This window comes from Apium graveolens, chromosome 9, assembly GCF_009905375.1.
Source record: "Apium graveolens cultivar Ventura chromosome 9, ASM990537v1, whole genome shotgun sequence".
NCBI classification, from domain to species: Eukaryota; Viridiplantae; Streptophyta; class Magnoliopsida; order Apiales; family Apiaceae; genus Apium; species Apium graveolens.
The window spans coordinates 45219402-45226336 of record NC_133655.1 but is presented as its reverse complement, the minus strand read 5'-3'; positions in this window follow the sequence as shown (position 1 = coordinate 45226336).

Below are 6935 nucleotides of genomic sequence, written 5' to 3'. Positions count from 1 at the left end.
TGCCTCGGTTCGTCAAAACATTTGGCTCGGTACGTTTAAAACTGAATTCGGGTCAAAATATGATTTTTCGATCAATAATCGACTCAGAATGACTCGTAAAATAAACGACCTTTGGAAACAAAAGGATTTGGGTCTCGAAAGTATTTTTAATGAAAGAGGAAAATTTTTCCGAGTCTATACGCGTTCGTTTCGTATTAATTGGACGAACGGTCTATTTATTACGAACAAAATACGAATAAATCAATTAATAATAATATTAATTGATTTTTAAATACTCAAATATAATTTTTAAAGGCTTAAAATAACCTTTAGGAATTATTTGGCTTCAATATAAATAATTATATCTTATTTAACTCTTTATAAATAAAATCAATCGATTAAATGCATTAATGAATCAATTAAATTCAGAAATAATTAACTAAAATAAATTATAAATAATTAAATCAAATTTGGATTTTTGAAAATAATAAAAGAAAATAATTCTTGAAGTTAAAATAATTCAGTTAATTATTAAAAACAATTAACCAAATTAAATTTGGGATTAAATAATTTTTGGGAATTTAAAATAAAAATTTTGGAATTAAAAAATAGAATTTTAATTTATTTTAAAAAATAAAATTTTGCACTAACTATAAACTTAAAGTCAGGGTCTCTGTTGCAGGATCGAACGACGACAACATGGGGAAGAGGACCAGAAATCAAGAACGCGTCGCCGGAAACTGGAAATTCTCCAGAATCTGGTGACTTGCCCGGAATCCGGTAGTACCTCCTGGCAGCCCCGTTCTCCTCCAAAACGACACCATTTTTATCCGTTTTTAACACTAACACGATCCAAATCATTACCACAACTCACAAACAACATCAATAATGACAATACATAATTGATTTGTCGATTCCGACAAATACTGAACCAACGCCGGTGAGAAATCTGGCCAAACATCGACCCTACACGTTTCTATACCAAATTGAATAGTGAATATGTCAAAACGATGCTGGGATTACGTATAATCCATTCATATCATCAAATATAACAACCCATTCAAGAACAATTCGGAAATTTAAAAAAATGAAAATATTAAAACTCAAGAACTCGACTTAAATGGAATCGAACACAAACATTCAATATTTATACATGAATTGAATCTTCTGAACCTTTTAAAGCTATTCCTAACATCCAAATCAACAAAATTTTCTCAAATAGAAATCCCCAAATTCGGATCAAGAACCCTAAATTATGAAATTACAAATTACCTATTGTTCAAATGATTTGATAGAATAAACAGAAAGAGCATGGAAATATGCGCATTTCGGTTATTCATACTTCAAAAACTTAGATCCACATCACTTTCAATTTGAGCTTTAATTCCCAGAAAAATCAAGAACAACCAAGAACATATTTTAGAGAATTTTCAGAAAATCAAACCTCAATTACTATGTGTTATTGAACTCTATTTTTGAAGTATAATATATGAAATTGACCAGAAAAACATGCTCTATAACATGGAATCATCAAAATAATCAGATAATCACATCTGCAAAAATTCATATTTTATTCACTAAATAATTCGAATTAAAATAATTTAATAAGAAAATCACCTTGATTTCTACATAAAAATGGTTGATTGATTCAGAAAGTACTTTTCGAGAGCTTCGATTTGATATATAGCATGCCCAAATCGGAGTTCGATAACGCATTCGTTTGTGCGTTTGATTTTCAACAACGTAACGTTTTTAGGGTTTTCTCTGTAAATTCTATATTGTTACTGACTGATTTTAATTTAACGAATAAAATGAAATAAGAAAAGGGGCTATATATATTTATGGAATATTGGTTCATGTTGGATCGATAAATTAGTTGTTTAGTCGCTAAGTAACTGCAAAATGATCCGAAAATAGATTACTTAGCCGCTAAGTAACTATAAAAACGATACAATTAATACCAGATTTGGATAATTATCAAAACCGAGCTTCTTATAAAATACCATATGAGAAAATAATGTAAAAATATCCCGTCTCTCGAGAGTACGGGTTTTATTGATCTACCGAAATGATTATTGTATTGAAAATTTTGCGCCGGGACGCGTACAGGTCAAACCGTAATCCGGATTAGAAAAGTTAAAACATGGAAAATGTCCGAAATTACCAGATTAGGTTAGACAGGAGTTTTCGGAAGAGTTTCGAGCTGTAAAAATGTAAAAACGATTGAAGTTGGACGATTCACAGCTTTATAAAATAGTTTTGTAATTATTCATAAAATAATTAATAACCCCATAAGTCATTATAAAATCATATAATAGTCCAAAAATTACCAGAAGAATATCATAATTATCTATATTTCATTTTGGACATATAAAATTTTGAATACTCACATAATATCATATATAAACATCCAAAACATCAACTCCAATTACCAAATAATTCACTAAAAATCACATAAAATCACATAAACAATTTCAAGTAATAATAATAATAATATCTGCAAATATGGGATATTACAATTTACCCCCTTATAAGGATTCTGTCCTCGAAATCAGCAGAAGAAAGCACTAAGGGTCTTCTAACCAACTTCCCAATCTTGCATATGTAACTTTTCTCAAAATTTCCAATAACACTGCAATTCCTTATACCACACAGTTATCACGGGAACTTTACTCTGCAATATTGTTCCATCCACATCCTTTGACCAATTTCTCAATAGAATCACTTTTACTGATTGCGAGAAAGAAGAATAGAGAGGAAGATAGAGAGAAAGAAACAGAAAGAGAGTAGAGTTAAATAGAGAGAGAGAGAAATAAAGAAACAGACTAACTTCGTTATATGCTACTGATATTATAACTGCATCGCAGTCCACTGTTGCTCTTGGTAATCCCATCACATAGACTTACTTTGACTCGACCAGTATAACTCAGCTTAACTTGATCGGCATACCTTCGAATATTTGAGATGATAAAGTCATGAAATTTTAAAGAGAAAAAAATTTCATATCATAACGGGTTTCCCACCATTGTGGTTACTAAAATCTGAATTTGAGAGAAAGTATTGTTGAAATGAAAGAATAACTGAGAGGTCAATATGATCCAACGAACTTGGTGTTGCGTGCCAAAATCAAGACACTACTAAATATTGTTAACCTTCATGTATTCACAACACACACAAGTGATGGCGTCCCATCCAACTCATATCACATAGACAGGTATACCTTGCGTCCCCTATTGATAGGGTTGTTCATCTCAGTCAGAATAAAAATATAAAAGGAATTCAAAGTCAAATGAATACAACTGAAGAGATTTCACAGCTGATATTTCTTGAGGAAATGAAATCCAGAGAATAAAAATTCTGGCACAAAATGACTAAATGAGTGTTAGGGAATATATCCACTAATAGATACCTCTTTTTGAGAGATATCAAAAGAATTTATAGAAAGAGAAGGTATTGCCAAGGTCTTAATACTTATCTTCTATTTGAACTCTTCGGTTGAGTCGTCATCCGATTCTAGACACTTCTTCATATTCCAAGGATATCGATAATGTTCATCGTCGTCAAAACGTAGTTGCCTCGGAAGGTTTCACACTAGACGTTCGCACTTATCAAGAGTTTTGTCCAGCTCAACATAACCATCTCAAACGAATACGCTTATCTTAGCTTACTCGTTGGTACTATATCCAATAGTCCAACAAGAACTCGGTATGAGCTTAAGCGTCCTCACATAGCTATACTCACTCTTACACACTCTCGTTTCTAGTTATTATAACCTCCGCTCCGATACCAACCTGTAACGCCCCCAAATCCGGGGTCAGAGGATTTGGTCGTCACTATATAACCTCAATCCAAAATAACCTGTTAAATCAATAAATAAATGCTAGTGGAAGATATTTAGCATCTATGACCCCAGTTAATCCAAGATCTTTTAAGGTTACAGTTCTAGAAACAAGAATTCCAAATTCCATAAATAAATTTTTCACTTTCTTTTAAAACTCTTTTCAACAATTCTCAATCTCAAAACTTAACCCGCTAGTATAACTTCGAAAAGAAGTATACTAGGCCCAACTATAAAATAACAAAATTATAATATAATATAAACAACTTTTCATAACAGAACTTATACTAGCCCGCAAACCCTGGACCAACCACCTTCCAAAAGCTTCTTCTTTACTTCCTCGAATTACGCGGCTAAACAGCGCAAGTTAATCCTCACTGGAGGTTAAATTTGAAAACAGGCAAGTATGAGTGAAAGAAAAGCTCAGCAAGATCATTGTAATATATATGGTCGTTTTGATAAAAAACCGACATCTGCAATAGCGCAGATTATTTTAAAATCATATTTGCTGAAACAAAGCATTTATTAAAGAATCAGATAATTGTTTCTCACTGTATTCAAATTTTTTTTGATATTTTCGAGCGGAATGCTTCAGCAATACTTTGAATCTTGACGAGAATAAAACTCGTAAAACCGTGTTTACGGAAATTTCGTAAACAACAATAACAAGAAGCAATGATTATGGATTGAATCATAAACTTTATTCAAAACCGAACTCTTGATATTAATACTCATTTTGTTATCATATAAAATTATATATAAATATGAACTTTGATGCTCACAACATCCCATACTGAAGTCAGCATCAATCATCTATACTAATACCACCTTTGATATTTAACAACAAAGTAAGTATCAGCATAAATCAGAAACTGAATCAAAACTGTATTTCACCATTAATTCAACATATAATCAGTTGATAAATCATTTACTCTATGATTATCAAAAAACAATATAATAATTTAGATTGGGATCATTCACCGACGGACGTACTATCATATGATGATCAGCCCGTGTGATAGCACAAGGTCATGATTCATAGAAACATGTCCCCAAAACACGAGTACTCAAATATAAAGGCAATATATCTGCCTGTGGCACAAATTGTGTCATAATATTTCATATGACACTTAGAAATAGCCCTCCGCTGGACCGTCCGCCCCAGTCACTTACGCATTTATCCAATTTTAAAACCTTTTATTGAAAAGGGGTCATAATAATTGACACCCGAAATAATTTTATTCCCCCATTTACTTGGGTAGGAATATTTGCAACCAAATCATCTTTCTCAAAATCCAAAACATTTGTAAATCCAGTATTTTGATAAGTAAAATCACTTAGCTATTCCGAACATAAAATAGCAGAAGAGTACTTGCATGAATAGAATCATTTAATTCAACGATATATAAAACATTTATCGATTCTAAACTGAGAATAGGGAAAGCAATATAATGGGATTCAAAATAAATATCACTTGAACAATAAGTGATAATAGGGATACTTGCCTTTGAGTTTTTAGCAGTTAGTCACACTCGCAATAACACAATTATCTCAGTCTGGCATCTCATGGCATCACCATCTTTCCTTTTTTTTAACAATTCACTGACAAACTGCTCCTGCGATTGCTAGAAGCTTGATAACCCACACCATTCCATTTCATTCTGCCCAAGGTCCAGTCCTCATCACCTCGACCGATCCGCATCTATAATTAAAAGATACAACTTTAATCGTTTAAATGGTAATAACTCGACGAACCTTGCGTCAAAACCCAATTGTCTACCCATACGATAACCCCCACATAAAGAAAACAACTAAATACAAGACTTGCGATCCACTACGCACGTAATTCATATAGCATGTAAACACGTAATTCACGTATCACATAATTCATATAACACATGCCTCGGTTCGTTAAAATATTCGACTCGGTACGTTTAAAACTGAATTCGGGTCAAAATATGATTTTTCGATCAACAATCGACTCAGAATGACTCATAAAATAAGCGACCTTTCGAAACAATATGATTTGGGTCTCGAATATATTTTTAATGAAAGTAAAATATTTTTCTGAGTTTATATGCGTTCGTTTCGTATTAATCGGACGAACGGTCTATTTATATGAATAAAATACGAATAAATCAATAAATAATAATATGAATTGATTTTTAAATACTAAAATATAATTTTTAAAGGCTCAAAATAATTTTTAGGAATTATTTGGCTTAATTATAAATAATTATATTTTATTTAACTATTTATAAATAAAATTAATTGAATAAATGCATTAATCAATCAATTAAATCCATAAATAATTAACTAAAATAAATTATAAATAATTAAATCAAATTTGGATTTTTGAAAATAATAAAAGAAAATAATTCTTGAAATTAAAATAATTCAGTTATTTATTAAAAACAATTAACCAAATTAAATTTGGAATTAAATAAATTTTGGGTATTTAAAAAAAAATTAGAATTAAAAACTAGAATTTTGATTTATTTTAAAAAATAAAATCCTGCACTAACAGAAAATCAAGAACGGCGGCAACATGGGGAAGACGACCGGAAATCAAGAACGCGTCGTCGATAACGGGAAATTCTCCAGAATCCGGTGACTTGCCCGGAATCCGGTAGTACCTCCCGGCAGTCCCGTTCTCCTCCAAAACGACACCATTTTCATCTGTTTTTAACACTAACACGATCCAAATCATTAACACAACTCACAAACAACATCAACAATGACAATACATAATTGATTTGTCGATTCCGACAAATACCGAACTAACGTCGGCGAGAAATCCGGCCAAACATCGACCCTACACGTTTCTATACCAAATTGAATAGTTAATATGTCAAAACGATATTAGGATTACGTATAATCCATTCATATCATCAAATATAACAACCTAGTCAAGAACGATTCGGAAATTTTAAAAATCAAAATATAAAAACTCAAGAACTCGACATAAATGGAATCGAACACAAACATTCAATATTTATACATGAATTGATTCTCCTGAACCTTTTAAAGTTATTCCTTAACATCTAAATCAAACAAAATTTTCTCAAATAAAAATCCCCAAATTCGGATCAAGAACCCTAAATTATGAAATTACAAA